This window comes from Dipodomys merriami, unplaced genomic scaffold (genome assembly GCF_024711535.1).
Source record: "Dipodomys merriami isolate MVZ:Mamm:240054 unplaced genomic scaffold, mDipMer1.0.p SCAF_1197, whole genome shotgun sequence".
Classification (NCBI taxonomy): Eukaryota; Metazoa; Chordata; class Mammalia; order Rodentia; family Heteromyidae; genus Dipodomys; species Dipodomys merriami.
The window spans coordinates 78,179-99,302 of NW_027202490.1; the positions used below are offsets into that span (position 1 = coordinate 78,179).

Genomic DNA, 21,124 nt, shown 5'->3' on the forward strand with positions numbered 1-21,124 from the left:
GTATGGTCTTGTTTATGTTCATTTGGGTAAATGCCCAAAAGTGGGATTGGTGGGTCATAGGGGAGCCCTATGTGGAGTCTTTGGAGGAACATATACTATTTTCCAAAGTGGTTGAAAAAGATTACACTCTCACTAACAATGAAGTAAGGTTCCCTTCTGTCCACATTCCCTCCAGCATCTGTTGTTATTAGAGTTCTTGATTATAGCCATTGTAACTTGGGTGAGGTGATATCTCAGTGTTGATTGATTTGCATTTCTTTTATGGCTAGGGAGGTTGAACATTTCTGCATATCTTTATTGGTCACCCTCCTTTCCTCTTCAGAGAAGTTTCTATTTATGGCTTTAGCCCACTTATTTATTGGGTAGTATTTTCTTTGAGTATTTGTTGTTGGGGGATTTAATTTTTTGATTTCCAGGTCTGTTTTAGATATGAAACCCTTGTCAGTTGTATGGCTAGTGAAGATCCTCTCCGATTCCGTGGGCTTTCTATTGATCCTGCTAGCTATGTCCTTTGCCATGCAGAAGCTCTGCAATTACATACAATCCCATTCGTCCAACCTTTCTTTCAATTGTTGTGCTTTTGCATTTCTTTTCAGAAAATTTCAGCCTTTGTCAAGGAGACCTAGGGTTTCTCCTATTCCATCCTGTAATGTTTTCAAAATATCTGCTTTGACCCCGAGGTCTTTGATCCATTTGGACTTGATTCTGGTACAGGGTGATATATAAGGATCTGGCCTTAATTTTCTACAAGTGATTAACCAATTTTGCCAGTACCATTTACTGAACAGCCTTTCTTTGATTTTATCTTTTTAGATGCTTTATCGAATATTAGATGATTATGGTTCATTTCTGGGTTTTCAATTCTATTCCATTGTTCCTGAGATCTTTTCTTGTGCCAGTACAAAACTGTTTTAATTACTATGGCTTTGTAGTAGAGTTTGAAATTTGCTATTGATATTGCTCCAACACTGTTCTTTCTGTTAAGGATCGCTTTTTTCAATTGGGGGTCTTTTGTTGTCCCATATGAATTTTTGGATTGCCTCTTCTATTTCCTTGAAGAATGCGGTTGGAATATTGATAGGTATGACATTGAACTTGTAGATAGCCTTGGAAAATATTGCCATTTTCACAAGGTTCATCCTTCCTATCGAGGAACATGGGAGGTTTTTGCCACTTTCTAAGTTCTGTTTTGATTTCCTTTATCAGATTTTTAAAGTTTTCATCATATAAGTCCTTCACTTCTTTGGTTAAGTTAAATCTTAGGAATTTTATTTTTTGTGGGGCTATTACAAATGGAAAAGCTTTCCTGATTTGAGCCACACTTTTCTCATTGTTGGCGTACAGAAAAGACATTAATTTTTCAGGGTTAATTTTATACCCTGCTATTTTTCCAGGTTTGAATCAGCTTGAGTAATTTGGGAGTAGTGTCCGTGGGATTCTTTAAGTACAAGATCATGTCATCTGCAAAGAGAGAGAATTTTACTTCTTCTTTCTCTATTTGGATCCCTTTTATGTTGGCATATTGTCTTATTTCTGTAGCTAGGCATTCTAATACTATATTGAAGAGAAGTTGAGAGAGTGGACATCCTTGTCTCATTCCCGAGTTAAGAGGAAATGGCTTTAGTTTTACACCATTAATTATAATGCTGGTTGTAGGTTTTCCATATACAGTTTTTATTGTATTGAGGAAAGTTCCATGGATTCCTAATTTTTCCAGAACCTTCATCATAAAGGGGTGTTGGATCTGGTCCAATGCTTTTTCTGCATCTGTTGAGATAACCATGTGGTTTTAATCCTTGCTCTTGTTGATGTGATAAATTATATTAATTGATTTGTGTATATTGAAACAGGTTTGCATCCCTGAAATAAATCCTGTATATTGGTGTATGATTTTTTGGGTGAATTGTTGAAGTCGATTGGCCAAAATTTTGTTGAGAAGTTTTGCATCAATGTTCATCAAAGAAATGGGTCTATACTTCTCTTTCTTTGATGAGTCCGTGCCTGGTTTCGGGATGATGGTTATGATGGCTTCATAGAATGTGTTCGGTAGTGAACTTTCTCTTTCAATTTCATTGAAGAGTTGGAGTAGTATTGGTGTGAGCTCTACTTTGAAGCTCTTGTACAATTCCACTGTAAATCCATCAGATTCTGGGATTTTCTTACATGGGAGGTCTCTTTTTGCTGTGTCTATTTCAATGCTTGATGTGGGCCCCTTAATATGCTTTAACTCATCTTGGTTTAGTATTTTCATGTTGATAATTGCTAGCAAAAGGTCCATTTCTGCCAAGTTTTCAAACTTATTAGCATAAAGATTTGAAAATATTCCCTTATAATGTTCAGAATCTTGGTTGTTTCTGTGGTGATGTTTCCATTCTCACATCTGAGTTTATTTATTTGGGTGTGTTCCTTCTTTTTATGATAAGATTTGCTAAGGGTTTGTCAATTTTTTTAATTTTTTCGAAGAACCAACTCTTTTTTTGTTGATTCATTCTGTTTTTTTTTTTTTATTTCTTATTCGTTTAACTCGGATTTAATGTTAATTATTTCTTTCCATCTATTGAATTGGGGTTTATCTTGGTGCTCTTTGTCAAGGTGGTTCAGATGTCTCATTAAGTGGTTGGTTTCAGATCTCTCTAATTTCTTGGTGTAGGAACTCAGAGCTATAAACTTGCCACTGAGTCCTGCCTTTGCAGTGTCCCCAAGGAGCTGGTAATTTGTGTGTTCATTTTTGTGGAATATCATGGACATTTGAATTTCTTTTCTAATCTCTTCTATGACCCCCTGGTTATTAAACAGTGTGTCGTCCAGCCTCCATGTGTTAGAAGACTTTTTTGGTGTTGAGTTCTAATTTTATTCCCTTGTGTTCTGAGAGGATGCAAGGTGTAACTTCAATGTTTCTGAATTTGGACATGTTTGTTTTGTGACCTAAAATGTGATCTCTTTTGGAAAATGATCCATGAACTGCAGAGTAAAACGAGTTTTCGGTTGCTACTGGGTGAAATATTCAGTAGATGTCTGTTAAATCTCTTTGCTCTATGCAGTTGTTTAAATCTGTGGTTGCCCTGTTGATTTTTTTTTGCTGATTTGATCTATATAGTGGGGATAGTGGTGTGTTAAGATCCTCAACAATTAATGTTGTTGGATCTATGTGAGATCTAAGGGAAAATAGTGTCTCTTGGATAAATTTTGGTGCTCTATTGTTTGGCAATTCCATATTTAGAATTGTAATATCCTCCTGAAGTAGAGAACCCATAAGTCATATGTAGCGACCTTCTTTATCTCTTTAATTTTAATTCGAGGCATATTTTATCTGATATTATTATTGCAACTCCTTCCTGTTTATGGCAGCCGTTTGCTTCGTAGATTTTATTCCATCCTTTCATTAACAAAATGTGTTTGCTTTTATAGGTAAAGTGTGCCTCCTGAAAGCAGGAGATAGAATTATCTTGCTTTTTAATCCAACTAGACAGTCTATTTCTCTAAATTGGAGCTTTAAGTCTGTTAATGTTGAGAGGTAGGACTGAGAGGTGTTTGGTAGCTCCTGCCATGCTATCCACCTCCTTGGGGGCTGTGGAAACTTGGTTTTTCGTATGGTTCTTGGATTCTCATTTTGGGTGTGGTTTCTTAGCCATTATTGTGGTGTTGTTGGTTTTCTGTGTGTAGGTCATCTTTAAGTATTTTTTATAGGGCTGGTTTGGTGGAGCTATATTTTTCAGTTTTTCTTTGCTATGGAAGGTTTTTATTTTACCTTCAGTTATGAAGGAGAGTTTAGTTGGGTACATTATTCTTGGTTGAAAATTGTTTGTCTTCAGGGCATGGCATACAGCCTACCAGGCTCTTCTTGCTTTACTTATCTATGCTGAAAAATATGAGGTGATTCTAATTGGTTTTCCTTTATAGATGATTGATCTTTTCTCCTTGACATTTTTAAGAACTTATTCTTGATCTAAATTGGTCCTGTGTGGATTATAATGTGACAATGTGAAGTGCTGTTCTGGTCTGGTCTATTTGGGGTTCTACAAGCATCTTGTATCTGAATAGGCCTATCTTTTTGTGTGTTTGGGAAGTTCTCTGCTAGGATCCTGTTAAAAAAATTTACTCGACAATTAACTTCTGTCTCTACGGGCTCCTCTACACCATTTGTCCTCAGAGTAGGCCTTCTCATTGTGTATTCCAAATGTTGAATAGATCTATCATATTTCTTGGATTTGTCTTGGATAGTTGTATGTTCTTTCTTTATAATACCTAGGCTGTCTTCAATCTCCAAGATTCGATCTTCTGCATGCTCTAACCTACTGTTGTCTTTTTACTTGGTTTATTTATTTTCCTTCTAATTGGTCGGCCTTGATGGCTTCAAATTCTTTGTGTAGCCTTGTTTTAGATCTTCTATGAACTTCTTTACTTCCTTAATTTGGTGTTCTCAAATCACTTAGTTGATTGGTTATGGATTACTTGGACTCCCATTCATGCTGTCGGGGCTCCATTCAGCATTCCCTGTGTGGTCGCCCTGAATTCTTTCAGCTGTCTGTTTATGGATTCCATGAATGCCTCTATTGATCTTTGTCTATTCTCATCCCGATGTCACAATTCCTGTGTTATGCTTTGATTATCTTCCTCACGTTCATGCAATTCCTGTAATTCACTTTGACTGTTCTCAGTCTGCTCACGCAATTCCTGTGTCTCTCTTCATCTGTTCTCTGCCTGCTCACACAATTCCTTTCTTTCTCTTTGACTGTTCTCAGCCTGCTCACGCAATTCCTTTATTTCTCTTTGACAGTTCTCAACCTGTTCACACAATTACTGTATCAGTCTTTGAATAGTTTCCTCACAGTCACGAAATTCCTGTACTAATGTTTGGTTTGCCTCCTCTGTCTCTCCCTATCACGTTCAAACTGAGTCCTTTGAAAGCTTTCATTCTTTTCATTCACCACGTTTACCAGTAGTGTTTGTAGTGCTTTGCAGGAACTCTCCTCCGGATTATTCATTAACTGTTCTGTCACTGGATTATCATGAATGGGAGTTGAGATACCCAGACTTGCCATTTTTCTCGTGTTTTCCGGCTTGTTCTGCACACTTGATATGAAAGTGACACCAATTTTTTTGCTAAAACACTATTTTAAGGCAAGCATCAACCAAAGTCCTGTAGTTGCAAAGTCAAAATGGCTGCAGATAGAACCTAGTGTAACAGATACAATCTATTCAACATCAAAAAAACTATGCATTAATGGGCTAAGAAGAGCAAAGATGAATTTTTCAAATCAGAAATTATTATGTTCAGGGAGAAATGTGTGGAAAAATAGGATTAGAAAAATGTGGAGAAGTTAAAGTAAATTTAACCAAGTCCTAATCTCAGAAAGGGAAAGGGATTGGACAGAATGATTGGAGAGAAATTAAAAAGAAGATAATCAAAAATCGAAAAACAAAAATTTAAATTTAAAAAGTGAAACATTTAAAAATTATGTAACTTTAAAGAAGTGATATTGAGAGAAGAAAAGGATAGGATGACAGGAGGGGATGATAGAAAGGAGACATGAAAAACTAAAAAATAAAAATTCTTAAAATATTTACTTGAAAATTATATGGTATAAAGATATAATACTGCTATTAAACAGTTAAGCCTAAAAGTTTGTGAATTAAGTAATACATTTCTGGATTAATTATGTACACAATGGGGGATAAGTTCTAATAAACGATAAAGGGTATTTATCTGGGGATGAGGCAAAACAGCAATTAAGTCACTCAAAAAAAAGAAAGACAAAAAAATGAAAAGAATCAAAAAAAGTTAAAACAATTTAAAAAGGACCAAAATGTCAATAGCAATTTTTTTAAAAAAGCACACACACACACACACACACACACACACGCGCGCGCACACACACACACACACACACACACCTAAAATAAAAATTAGGAGAAGAAGAAAAAAACGATTAATAGAAAACAATTTAAAATTTTAAAAAATGGTACCAAAAAGAGTTGTTTAATTTTCGGGGGTGTGTGAGGAATGGGAAGATCCTGTATCTCCCCTGTGTCTGTAACCAGTCTCTTCGTGGAGTCTCTGGTCTGCTTATGGTGTTTGGTTTTCTTGTGGCCTGATTGATTTCTTACATCAGTTTGTTTGAGCAGTCAATAAAATGCTCTGCTTTATCCAGGATTTTGTGATCCTCCTTCAGTCTGGTTCAGTGGGAGGGAGATCTGCTTTGAGTATCACGAAAGAGAAAGATGGCTGTTTCCTCTAGTTTGGAGATGCTGTGATGAGGCTATGTTCGGGGTAGGGTTGAGGTGTTTCAGCAAACAGTAGCTTTTCCCTGAGGGGCTAGCTCCTGAGACACTCCCAGACCCCAGCCTGCAGCCATTCTCAAGGTTTATGTTTATTGAATTTCAATTGATTGTCTAGGCTGCTGTAGGTAGGGGCAGCCTCTGGTTCTGTTAACCCAGTGAAGATAGTCACTCCTCTGGGGGGCAGAACTTTCTCTGCTTGGGCTAGGTGACTTTCTCCTGGGTGGATCTGAGCCTGGAAGGTCAGGTCAGATACCTGTGACCTGCTAAATGACTCTTTTGTTTTCTTCCAAGGCCTGACTTGGAGCTAGTTGCTCAGCCTGGCCTTTCTCAGTATCAAAGATGATGTCTGGTGGGAGGGGGAGGGGCAGCCTTCCCTCCTCTGCTCCATGAGGAGTGAGAATGTCAGGATTCTACTCAGGCAGGAGTCTTTGTTCCTGGTTATCTCTGGTCTGTGATCTGCAGGATGAATTTATCTGCTCCTTTTCAGTTCTTGTTGGTGTTGAGTAGAATCCGCTCACCCACTGCATATGGCGCCTTTGTCCTGGACACTCTGTTGTAGATATGGTGGCTATGGGTGCCACAGATGCTGCCACAACCGTGGCTACTGGCAAGTGCTCAGATCTTTCTTCTTGCCTGGATCTTCCCTCTCTAGTCAAACTCTGTGTACAGTGTTGGCACACTTGGTGTGATTGTCTAGGCTAGTACTGTTCACTGGAACACTAAAACTGCTTTGTATGTGAGAGCTTGTTTAGCCTCCAGGTTCTCCTCTACCATCTTCCTCCGACCTCCATGAAACGCTTTATATTTTATGTTGATTGGTTATTATGCAACAAATACCTTCAAATGTACATGTAGTGTCAAAAGATAGGCATATGAATATTCTCATACAGCTCTTATTTATCTGTTATGCACTTTCACTATTATGATATTTTTCTCTCTCTTATACTCTTTATCATTTCCTCACTTTCTCTTTCATGCTTCATGTCTGCTGCTTAGAATTTCTGGTGGTCTACTATTATCCTTCAGGATCCACTGGTTTGTGGGAACATGATATGGACAATCAGTTACTTTGCCTTATTGAAGAGTTACAACTGTGATGTGATATTATTATTTGCCATTCTAAATGGTAAAACAACAGATCTAGGAATTCCTTTTCAATTTTATTACTATTATAAATTTTATGTCATAGGAATAATTGGGATAGATAAGATACTTTCAACCTGTGATCTAAAAGTACGTTTCCTTTTACAAACAACCTTTTCCTTTGAGTATCAGTGAGTAACTACATGTAATGAAAACAAAACTATTCTATGGAAAGTAGACTGAAAAACATGATAGTGGGGAAGTGAGTACAAAGGATACCCGTCATAGAGCACAGATCCTCAGAGCAGTTTATCATGTACACTTTGTGAGAATGACAATGTGTTAGGAACTATACATTAAATCACTGAACGCTTGATATATATATGCAAATATATTTATATATTTACATTTGTTTATATATGCATATATGTATGTGCCCTTATATGTGTACACATGTATGTTACTATGCTCACAAATACACACATACATATACCCATGTATACATGCACACATGGAGAAAGACACATAGTTACAGTCAACATAAGTTTCATTAGTTGTTGAATATGCCTTAGACGGAATTCTTGGAACCAAATATGTTGAAGATGTATTTGTCTCTCAGAGTTCTTTTACCACTCCTCTTATCTCTTAAAACTGGTACGTTTTAAGACATGAGATTCTACTTGCAAAATGCAGTAATAGTGATAGGAAGTCATTTGGAAATCTCAGTAAGTAAAGGCCGTATGGTGTCACCCTGCTCCCCATGGAATGCTTGCTCTTGTAGACTCTCAACAACCAAACGAGCAGGAGAATATCCTATCAGAGTATATACTGTCAGAGGGGGGTTGGAGGGAGGATTTGGGTGATGTGAAGGGAAGGTATGGTAGGGGAAAAACAAAGGATTGGGTAATAATGCTCAATAAGAAATGTACTCACTTCCTTCCTTATGTAACTGTAACCCCTGTGTACAGTGTCTTTACAATAATAATATATATTAAAAAGATACAAGGAAAACTTCTGTACTTATGGGAAGTTGTATTTATCAGTCAATATCAGTAAGGTATTGGTTTTAGGACCACAGGCATATTAAAATGTTGGATCCTCAAACTTTTTACTTGAACACAGTATATTATTTACATTAGAATGTGTCCATAACCTAGTCCAGAGTAATTGCTATGAAACATTTTACTACATTTTATGTTTGTAATGGAAAATAAAAGTATATGCACTATCAACAGATACAATTTTTTTCAATTTTTTTTGTCTTTTTGTCTGCATTTTGTGGATGGAATTGGGAGAGCAATTTTGAAAAGCTCAAATTTCATCACCAAGGGCTGTCTGCTCAAAGGATCTAATACAGCATCTTGAATAGTATGGAACTCCAAGGAGAAGTACTTGAATTGAGACATCAGAAAGTCTAACCACGCAAGGACTTTTTAGAAGCACAGCTGCTAGATTTCTAATGGAGAGCTTTCATAACCCTTTGTGAAACACAAGTCAGAACCTCATTGAAGTGTAGATTGTTTTCTCTCACCTTTCTGTCAAGCTCAGTCATTATCAATCAACATTTAGCTAATCTTGAATAATCCTCTAATAACCAAATGTTGATGTAATGTTCATATGCAGAAAACCTGGGAAGGCAAACTTTTTCCAATTAAGACAATCTATATTCTATGCTCCAGAAGAGAGAAAACTAGGTAAGCATCTATTTACAACCTTCTGAATAGTTCTAATTCTGCCCACATCAGTTATCTGTCCATACCTGTGATGGAGTGAAATGATTTTAAAAGAATTTAGTGATCTAAAAGTTAAATTTAAATGTGGAATGAAATTAGTTCCAATACATTACATTAAGATATTTAGAAACAAGTGAAAAACCCAAAGGTCTATAAGATTTTTTTTATTGGAAGTGTAGGGATATTGGAAATTGGTTCTCTATATTTTAAGCAACTGGCAAGAAGAATTGGCAAAACACAATTTACATTCGGAGTAGACTTGTCACACTAATTTTTGTATATTGAAAGGAGCACAAGCCTCAACAATATGTGAATGCTATCCTCTTATTTATCTCTAAAGTTTTATGCATCTGGTCCATTAACATTAAAATTTCAAAAAAAATTAATTTTTAGATAATTGTCCAAAGGGGTTTTGCTTCATCATGTCAGTGTTGAATAGAGAATATGTGCATTTCAATGTACAATGCATCTGGATAATTGTCAACCTTTCCATTTTTCTTTCTTCCTTTACCCGAACCCCACATATCCCTTCCAGTCTCCTACTTATATTCTCACTTATTTATATTGAGTTATATGACTGTATTAGTCCACCATTTCTATCTCCATTCTTATGCCCTACTTCCTTTATGCCAAAATCTCCCTTTTAAGACTGATTTCAACTTCATGGGACTTTGTTAAGTATCTCTGCCATTGGTATGTGGCTTTGGGCTTGCCCTATCCTCTCTTCCATGTTTGACCAACATAAATGAGGATATTTCTACATTTTTCTAATCTCTGAATGTCTCAGTAAGGTCATTAATCTGGGTATCCTTTTCATTTTTTAAATTTCAAATATAATATAAGCTTTGTTTGAATAGTCATTTTCTAAAAATGAGTGATATTCCTGAACACAAATATTTTGGTACCAAATTGAGACTGTAGTAACCTTGATGATAATAGCAACCAATCTATTTTAAGTAGACTGAGATGAAACTAAAGTATTTTCATTATATTTATTTCTTAGTGATCATTTTTTAATGAATAAATGAGACATTTCCATCCAGTTTAGGTTAAGAGCGTTAAGTAATGGACTAGATGGTAAGTAAATCCGAAAATGTTTTAGGCTACAGGGGTTCAGGAAAATGTAGGATCAATGGATACTACAGTATTTTTCCTGATAATAGAATTTGAGGGCAAGTTATTTTATAATGGTTCATGTTAGGGAACAAGATAACTTCAGAGGAAGAGTCAGAAAATTTGTGGGAATCAAGGCAATCTGAAACTCATTTCCAGGGTGCAAACTGATTAAAACTAAACTATTTTTCTTAAACATTAGAATTGGACTATCATTAGGGTGAAAGTTAGGTTTCAGTTGCAGCTGTGGTTAGTGTTAGCATTAGGGCAATGATAAGTTTAGTGTAAAACTGAAACTATCTTTGAATAACAAGTCATGTTAGAATTAGGATGAATGTGAAATATGAACCTGCTAATTATATTAAGATTAGGATATGGTTAGTGTGAGGGTTAGCCTCAATATTCCAGTTAAGGTTAGGGTTACAAAAATGGCAAGATAATGAGTAAAACTACAAACTATTTTTAGAGAGATTAGTTGAATCAAAGTTAGGATGAATAAATCTAATGTATTTGTATGGCTTTTAGAATCCAAAGGCTATTAGTACTATGGTTAGGGTTACTGTTCTAGTTCAGGTTAGACTTAGGGTTAGGGAAGGGTAAGCTTTAAGGTAAAACAGAGTTTTCTGCTAACATTTTCAAGTAAAATAAGTGTGAAATTTAACAAAAACTACAGAGTTTTCCTAATTTTCCTGTTCAGGGTTCAATAGGGTTAAATTTAGAGTTAGGTTTCTAGTAAGGTTTAGATATATAGTTAGGGTTAGGAAGTAGAGTATCATTTAAGTAAACCTGCAACTTCTTTTTAGAGATATAGGAGTTCAGTAAAAGTTAAGATCAGTGGAAACTATGATAGTTTTCATGAGTTGAAGATTTGAGGTTAATATTCATAATAGGGAACGATTTCAGAGTCCAGTTTAGGGAATCTGTAAGATTTGGTGCAAAGTGCAAATAAAGCATTTCAAAGACCATGAATATCTCTTAGGATATATTTTCCATTAATTTTAGGATTGGGTTACTATTATCATCAAGGTTACTCTCGGGGTTCTGACCAGGATTAGAGTTAGGATTATGGAAATGGAAGGTTGAGAACTTGAGTGACTTACTTCCTTTGTGTATGTTTATGCACTTTTCTAAGGCTAGAAGTCAAGGCTTGGGTTCTATCCCTGAGCATTATGCTGTAGGCTAGCATTCTACCACTTGAGCCATGATTCCACTTCCATCTTTCTTTGGAAGTGAATTGGAGATGAGAGTCTCACAGATTTTCCTATCCAAGCTGACATTGAACTGAGATTCCCAAATCTCTGCCTTATTATTAAAGGTAGGATTAAACTAATGAGCTACAAGTGCCATGGAAAGTGCCTGACTTTTATTAATTGTTTTTACTTTTGTTCAAGATCAACATTGAATTCAATATCTGAAAGCATTGCTCACTAGGTAACAAGTTGCCACTTGAGCTATATCTCCAAAAATGATTATCTTAAATAGCTGGAAATCATTAAATTTTCTTTAGATGATATGTATCATTAGTGTTGTTCTAAAAATTATATTAACCAAAACAGATTTATAGACCCTAGAGGTAATCTGAGCAGATTCTTATGGTTGGCTTCTAATTGCATAATATTTTAGGGACATGATTTTTTAATTATTATTTTAAGTAGCAAAGGTATTATTAAACAAGGCAGTTTCTGCATACAATATACGTTGATCAATGCCAACCCTTTCAACATTCACATCCTTCCTCTATGCACCTCTTCCTTCACTCTTAATTTTGTAGGATATTTACTCGATTACTCTGTGCACTTCCCCCATTTTCTCCTGGTCATTCTTGTACCTTTTCCCCCTTCACCTCTGTTTTGACTAGCCACTTACATATGATCCAGCAACTCTACTCCTAGGCATTTACTTGAAAGATTACAAACCAGGATATAGTAAATATTTCAGCACAACCATGCTTACTGAATCAGCCCAGATACCCCTCAAGAGAGAAATGATTCAAGAAAATGTAATACACACACACACACACACACACACACACACACACACACACACACACACACACACACACACACAGAGGAAATCCTACTTACCCATCAGAAAGAGTATTGTACTATTTGTATCTTTCATTTCTCCTTTCTTCTGCCTGGTATCCCATTGTTGTCATACTGTCCCTGTACTGCAGTAAGTGACACATGCAAACTGATGTAAAAGATTGTCAGTGCTATCCGCTAGCCATAGATTCCTAAATATGAGTTCTATGCTCATTCTCTTTGTTTATTCATGCCTTTGAGTAGTGATTGCACAGTTTCATTTGTACCATTTGCTACACAGAAAAGAGATGAACCACGTGTATGTATATATACATATATGCACATACATGTATATACATACATACATGGATATTTGTACACATATGGGTATATATTAAATACTTGAATATATTTTATATTTTTGAGAATTATGGAGCTAACAAAAATCACATGCATTTTAATTCTTAGTCAATTATTTCAAAGCCTAAATAACTTTGTCTCCTTTGAATACATAATTTTAAAGAGAATATCACCATCTCTAATCTTTCAGTGGCCTTGAAATTAGATGTTCAAATGAGAAAAAGTTATTTAGGCTTTTTGGTGGAAGAGAGGAGTATTACTAGGGTTCTATTCAGATGTTCTCTGCTTTCTAGATAGGACTTTATTTTTATAGCAACAAGCAGCTCAATTACTTTTGGCATACTTCTAGTTCATTTTATTGACTTGAAGTTTTGAACTTTTTGCCAGGGTCTGATCTTAGATTGACTGAATGATCTTAGATTGCTTCTTATGTCTCCCACACAATTAGCTAGGATTGCAGATGTGAACCACTATGGCCAGCTCATTTGTTGAGATGGATGACTTGGCAGTTTTTTCTCTGGCCTGGCCTCATTTCTGCTTCCTGATCAGCTGGGTTTACAGATGTAGGCAACTATACTAGGTGTACATGACACCTTTTTTTCAAAGAGGTTTTTATTTAAAAACAAAATATAGAGGGGTTATAGTTACATGAGCAAGGTAATGAGTAATTTTCTATTAAGCCTTGCTACCTCCTCCTTTGTTTTCCCCTACCCTTCCTTCCTTCCCACCTGCACAATTACTCCTCCACTCCCACCTTCCCCTCTTCCCTGCCTAAATTGCAAAGTTCCTTTTTCAACATAGTGCATTGTGTATCTCATTGCTACAATGGGTCAGCCTGTATCCCTATTTAAACAATTTGTTTTTTCCCTTCCCCTCCCAAAGCTAGAGAATTGTGTATACAAGATACAGGGCACTGACACCGAATACAGAGAAAACAGGGGTTATACCATGGTGGAGGAACATACAATGAAACAAAAAAATCAGATGTTATATTATAAATCCCTATCTTGTAGTTCAATTTGCTTAAGAATATCTTATCTGGTCATATGTACATACTTTTTGAACTTTTATTCTTGTCGCAGATATATACTACTTATTGCAAATAAGGGAAACCATAGGACCTATGATTTTTTGGGTCTGACTTATTTCAGTTAATATAATTTTTTCCAAGACTCCACTTAGAGCTCACCCAGCAATCTCACTTTTGGGCATTTACCAAATGATCAAAAATTAGAACATACTAAGCTACCAGCACAACTATATATATTGCAGAATTATTTACAATAGCTAAGATATCAAATGGACTCAGACGCACCTCAGTGGATGAATGGATATATACTTATATACATATGTATGGAATATATACATATATACCTATGTGTGTATATATACATATATATGTGCCACACTTTCTTGTATATATATGCATATACTTATATACGTACACATATATATGTGTATGTATATATCTGTATGTATATACATACATATGTATGTATACATATATATATATACATATATATATATATATGATACTATTCCTGCATCAGAAAGAATTACATCATCCCATTTGTTAGGAATTGGAAAGATGTGAAAAAAATATAGTAAGTGAAATAAGCCAGGCCAAAATATCCATAGGTCCCATGGTTTTCCTTACTTGAAGTAACTAATACAGGGTACCATATAATCATATAAGATGCTGTTAAGTGAAATGAACCCCAAGATAGGGACATAAATGATTTTTATTCCACAAGCTTCTTATCTGTATATAATCCCCCACATAAATTTGGAAGGGAGTTGTGGTTCAAGTATAGAGCACCACCAGTTAGGGAAAAAGCTTAAGTGAGAAGGTAAGGTTTAACCACAATATCAGAGTTTAAACCACAATATCTGCACTCAAATAAGTTTATTTCTTTCTTTGAGGTTTTTATTAAATTGCTCAGAAAATAGCAACATTATATTTATGTTTAACAGTACTATTAAAATCATGTTATATTTATTGATGGTATTCTTTATTTTCCTAAATTTTACTTACTCATTAATAATATCCAGTAATGAAAAGAGATGAATACTGTTTCTCAAGTTTTTATGACAGTTGAATATATGAATGAAAGATGCATACAAGGAGTTTGTACTGAAAATAGGTATTTGAAAGCTCTTCACATAAATAAATGATAGTTGAAGAAGCTGTGGGCATGTATGAAATAAACTAAAGAAATCGCAAGGAAAGATAAGGTATGATTCGGAAACCACACAATTTTGGAAGAAAAAAAAAGGAAAATATGTAGCTTCTGGTAAGAACTTTGTAACCCACCTATACATTTGATTCCTTATTTCTAGTGGAAGGCATTTCAGTTAACTTTATTTTACAAAGTTAAACATGATTGACATTTAATATTAACTGGCCTCTGTCTCAGGTAAGCTATTATTCTAACCAGGTGCCAGGAACTCATGCCTATATTCCTAGCTACACAGAGGGCAGAGATCTCTAGATCCTAGTTCAAAGCCAATTTGGAGAGGGAAGCTGGTGAGTCGTTTCTGTTCAATTAACCACAAGAAAACTGGAAGTGGCACTGTGGCTCAAAGTGGCAGCACTAGCCTTGAGTAATAAACCTCAGAGACAGACCCCAGGCCCTGAGTTCAAGCTCTCTGAAATTATTCTTACCAGGATTTCTCTAACTTGTTTAGAAGAATGTTTTAAACTTAGGGATTTTTTATTTCATGTTGTCAGCATTGATTTTTAAGATGTGTAGAGAAAAATTATTTATAGTCAGAACTGATTTGTATTGTTTTGTATTACACATTGCCTCTACACCCAGAGATCAGCAGGAAAGTAGATGGCCAAATCCTGACTGTTGGTAATGTATATGGATATGTGTTTATTTTAGCAAAGGAAAAAATTATGAATTGGTAGCCCTTATACATAACACCTTAATAGTAATTACATAATTACTATTATTACTAGTATTTTTTTTTGTCGGTTGTGGGACTTGAACACTAGGCCTGGGCATTGTCCCTCAGTTCTTCAGCTCAAGACTTGCAAAAGTGCCAGTTCACATTTTCTCACCCTTAAGTTGGAGATAAGGGTCTCACAGACTTTCCCACCAGTGCTAGCTTTGAAAAGAGACCTTCAAGCTCAGCCTCCTTAGTAGCTAGGATTACAGGTGTGAGCCACTAGCACCTGGCAGTACAATTATTTTGAAAAAGAAAAAAACCCACGATTGTATTCTTAAAAATTCACAATATGGCAAGTGTATCTGTAACATAAGTTGTATCAAGGAACCATCGGCAGCAATCATTTTCGGATCTCACTATGTCCTGTCCAATTCCAGATAATATTTCATTAATTTATTTTACTTTTTCCTAACAAAGTTTATTATGAATGTACAACAGCACAATTTTCTATTGAGTATAAAGAATTCATTAGCCCTGGTGCTTGAAATCAGGGCCTAGGCACTCTCTCTGAGCATTTTTTGCTCAAGGCTAGCACATTACCAATTGACCCACAACACCACTTCCAGTTTTTCTGTTTATGTCATACTGAGGAATCAAATCAAGTGCTTCATGCATGCTACCCTAGCACTCTACTACATTCCCAGTCATTGAGTCTTTTGTTGTTGTTGTTTTAAGATAGCATTTTACTATGTGTCCTTCTGTTGGCCTAAAATTTAGACTGGTCCCAAGCCTACTCCTAAATCAGCCTCCCAAATTCAGAGATTAAAGACATTGACCATCATATTCAGTCCACGATTCTTTGTGATACTCTTTTCAGATATAGAAAGTTATTCTGTCTTCCTTGGATTGGATGGTTTTTGCTGTTAATCACTGTTAATCACATTTCTTGTCCTGGTATGTTGCCGCTTCTAGATCATTAGAAATATTTCAGGTTCTGATCTTGAAAATGAACCTTGTCATCCAACAACATCACATTTTTGTGAAAAGCACTAGCAGGCCTAATGAGCATAGCAGCCAGCTGGAGCTCAGCTATCTGATGGCCTTAGGGTCCAACAATGCAATCATTAATGTGCACCGGATGAAAATTATCAGAGGTAATTTTGATTTATTCCATACAATTCTCAACTACTTGCCATTCTCAGTTATGTATGCTTTAAATTCTGTTAAACATTAATTACTATTTCATCATTCTCACAAGTAACATATATGTCTTACTTTAAAATGTATTCAAACATGCAAAAAGTTATCATAGTGCTGTCCACCAGTGGCTCATGTTTTAAAACCTAGCTACTTTAGAGGTCAAAAACTGAGGATCCTGGTTTAAAACAGCCCATGCAGAAAATTGTGAGATATTTCTCCCATTAAGAAACCAAAATCCAGGGCTGGGAAGGTGGCTCAGTGGTAGAGTGCTTGCCTTGCAAGCATGAGGCCCTGGGTTCGATTCCTCAGCACCACATAAACAGAAAAAGCCGGAAGTGGTGTTGTGGGCTCAAGCGGTCGAGTGCTCTCCTTGAGCTGAAGAGCTGAGGGACAGTGCCTAGGCCCAGAGTTCAGGTCCACAACCGGCAAAAAAAAAAAAAAAAAAAAAATCCAGAAGTGGAGATGTGGCTCAAGTAATAGAGTGTCAGTTTTGAGCAAAAAGACTAAGCAAGAATAATATGTCTACTTCTGACTCTATTATTTACTTATGGAAAACTCACACACATTCACACACACACACACACACACAAACACACACACAATTTACAAAATATACACATTCTTCTAGACTCTCCTTCTTGAGAAATACTCAATGCCATTAACTTAATGCATGTTTTCTCCAAATTATTTTGGTAGGGATTAAACTACACTTGTATTTTGATACTGCACTTTTTGTACTTTTTGTTTTGCAATTTTTTTGGTACTTATGTAAGAAAACAGTGTTTTGTGAAGACTAATCAGAAATAAGCATGTCAGTAAATAGGTAGGTGGCAGGTAGACTGAAACTTGCATATAATACCACTTGAAATTTTATTTCTCCAAGTTTAAATATATATACATATGTATGTGTTTAAAACTTCTGCCAAAATTTTATTTCCATTAACAATGATCTATTTGTTCCATTATATAAATTTAATGTATTGTATGTTTCATAGTAGATTAATATTTATAGAATTTCTTTTCTTTGGAGACAAGATTCTGCAGTTTAGACCAGGCTTTCTTCAACTCCTAATTCTCATGTTTCAGGTTCCTGACTATTGACTGTAACAGTACTTGTGATGGAATCTACAGTCAAACTGTTAGACCTGGAAAGGATAGATTGGGAAGCCATCTCAAACAGCAATCAAAAAGCTGAGAACGGTGCTCTGGGAAGGTCAAACAGTCAAGGGAAGACAAGGGTATGAGTTATTACCTCAAGAGTATTTAAGTTAGAGCTGTTGGACACTAAAAGATTAAGACTTTGGAGACAAGATGGATGTCTGTGCTATGGTTGTAATGACTATTGCTCCCTTCGGCTCTCTAACAAAAAGGGATTTATCATTATGTATACAAACAATACCTCAAGTTAATAGTTGTAACCACAAGCTAGATTGATGCCTTAGTTTGTGGACATACCTGTACCCACTGACCACCTCCCACCCCTGTAGTAGACTGAATATAAAGCATGTTAAGCAGGATTTTGGGATCCAGAAGCTGGCAATGAGGCTGTGGGTCCTCTGGTGTCTTCTTTCCTATCACTTCCTGTGATTTCTCAGATTTTTGGCCAGGTATCCCATCATCTTTGCTGTTCCATGGTTGTTGTTAGTTACAGTATTGATATTCTGATCACCTCAAAACAAACTATGGAAAAACACCTCCTTGAACAAGATTCAGAAGTGTATAGGAGCACCTCGAAAGATAGCAAACATCAGCAGTCATCCTGTGATTTTCTAGCAAGAAAGTACAATTCAGAAGTATCTTTATTTTTAATAATATAAAGAGATGGATAATTGTCTTTTTGTATATTTTGTACTTGATATTGCATAAATTTTCAGAAAAATATATACATTGTGAAATAATGTTAATTTTTTCATAGGTTACAAAACCACGTCACTGGAGTAATGACCCTAATGTCTTATCTCAGTTGACTGAATCAGATTTAGATGAGTGTGAATTCCCTAATTATGAACATTTCTCCATGAAACTCAACAACATAGAACGAAGTGTGAGGGTCAGGCCATTCCATACCTCTAAGGATTTTACATATGTTAGCGTAATATACACCCACACTGCTCAGCACTAATGGCACATTGTTGTGTCATAATTGTCTTTATATCAGAATTATGCTAGAGCTTAAAGTAGAATGATGGGCTGAACATTTTCAAAGCAAGAGTGATGATCACCCCCTGCTATTATTCTCAGTGGAGAATCCTTCCTATACATTTTACTGACTTAGCTTCTACTCTATGCTTTACCATTATCAGGGAGGGTCACACTGTATCGAGCTACAATACTGCGGCAACCTTAGCTGCCTTTGAATTTTACCTCCAATCTTGATCCCAAGGTCAACTCTGCAACGCTAATCACATAGTTAGTGGTCAACCGAACTTTTCAAGCCTGGTTAAAATTTCAGCTATCATTGCTCATTGCCTGGGTTAAAGATCTCACTACTTTAGATTTGTTGTTTATCTTCTTGTATTTCCAACACTGCCTTTGAAGTTGGTTTTTGAAGTAGAGCTTTTAGTTTGCATTTGATTTATGGAGGTGTTAGTGATGCCAGTTGAACCGCATATATTATAATGTAAGTAATTTGATGTTTTGATATATGAATTTAATTTTGGCAGTTGAGGAAGTGAATACACATCATTCACAAAAGTTTATTTATGTATATTGGTATTGCTTTATTGTGAGCTTCCTAAAAGCCAGTCATGAGAGAACATGTCCCTAATCCCATCATTTCTGTCACTGAGACAAGGCTTGAAATGTCCAGACCACTTGACCCTTCATAGTGAGAACCTTTCTACAAAGAAGGGGAGAGAATAGTAAACAGGATGCTATTAAGGACTTGAATTAAAGAAAAAAGCAGAGTTGGAGAGAAAAAACAGAAATAATTACATGTATTCAGTGATAACAACCATGAGAATGAACATTACAGAACTAAGCCCTGGGATAGCCAAATATGTAAAACATGACAAATGAAGAAAAACAGTAATAAATATGTAATGCAGACTTATATGGATAGGTATTTTTAATGTTTAAGGGCTACGAAGTGAGTATGTGATGACCTAAAATTTAAGAAATTTGTAAGGTCAATTATCCCTGGGCCAAACATAGCTAATAGTTTAAGTAAAACACGGCCACAATATTGTGTCTTGATTTACCAAAGTAAAAACCGGTCAATATTTGGAAAGTTATTTTTTGGACATGTGGTTGGTGTGACAATTACTGACATTTGTTCAAGTGTCAGTAGGAGGGTACAGTTTTAGCACAATGATAGAAATCTTTCAGGGATCTGGTAAATTTTCCCTCTGTCTTCAATTTCCTTTTTTTCAGAGAACTAAAATATCATTACTGGAAGCCAGTCCCAAATTGTGCCTTTTCCAAGTTATCAGATATTCAGTCCATCACATGCCCAAATAATAGAGAATGGGAACAGGTCTACATTGGGCACTCACAGTAGATAGGTCTCTGGACTTTCTCAGGAAGAGCTTTCTGCCATTGTGGGATGGATAGGGGTGGATAATATACAAAACAGACATCATAGCTTCAAAGTATTGTGCTAAGTTGACACCTGAGATATAGGATTTTTTAACTGCATAGTATTGGTTTTCATGAATCAGTTAATCAGATTCTTTACACAATATGATGTTACTAGACTGCGGAAAGCATGTTTATAGCATTTACTTTGTATAACATATTTTGAAATTTGGTATAAATCGTTCATCTTTTTTTTTTTATATGGATTACTCCTAGTTATCAATAGTGAGGAAATGCCCTGGAACTTTGTAACTTGAAGTCTTATGTTGCCATGTATCATATCCTATTTTCCTTTTACAGAGTTGGTAAAAAAAATATATGTAATTTATTTTTTATTTTATTTCTTATCTATTACAGAATTTGAACTCAGAGCCTGGGCACTGCTTCTGATGACTTTTGCTCAAGGTTAGCTCTCTACAACTTCGAGGCACAGAATCAATTTTAGTTTTCAATGATTAATTTGTGATAAGTGTCCCGCGGGGACTTTTCTCAACCTGGCTTTGAACTGTGATCCTCATATTCCAGCCTCCAGATTAGCAAATGTTACAGGCATGAGCTACCTCCACCCGGTTATACTTAATTTAAACTATAGTTTCGGAAGTGTTTCATCCTACATTGAATATTTTTTCTTACGAGCTTTCTAATAAATATATAATATTTTCAATTTTGAAAAGTACTGTGTACCTCCCACTTATTTGTGGCATTTCTGAAATCCAAGTTTCTCTGTGTGTCAGGGTGGATACTTAAGCCTGTAATAAGTATGTTGAACACATATCATCTGGCTACTTACAGAACAAAGGATGTGAAGCTAGAGTAGCCAGATAAAGAACTTCCAGGACAATTCAATGGCAACTCATG

General features: G+C 35.7%; 1 long non-coding RNA gene across 3 annotated transcripts in view; it reads left to right on the plus strand.

The window, feature by feature from the left end:
* Positions 1–20,896, plus strand: part of LOC138822959 (uncharacterized) — a 40,750-nt gene extending 19,854 nt beyond the window's left edge. For 2 of the 3 annotated variants that reach the window (XR_011370702.1, XR_011370704.1), the window contains exons 2-3: positions 17,777–17,928; positions 20,624–20,896. This is a non-coding gene — a long non-coding RNA (uncharacterized lncRNA). Of the gene's footprint in view, positions 1–8,986; positions 9,060–17,776; positions 17,929–20,623 lie in introns of those variants that run through there. The other variant, XR_011370703.1, reaches the window with a different exon arrangement.
* Positions 20,897–21,124: the final 228 nt, after the last annotated feature.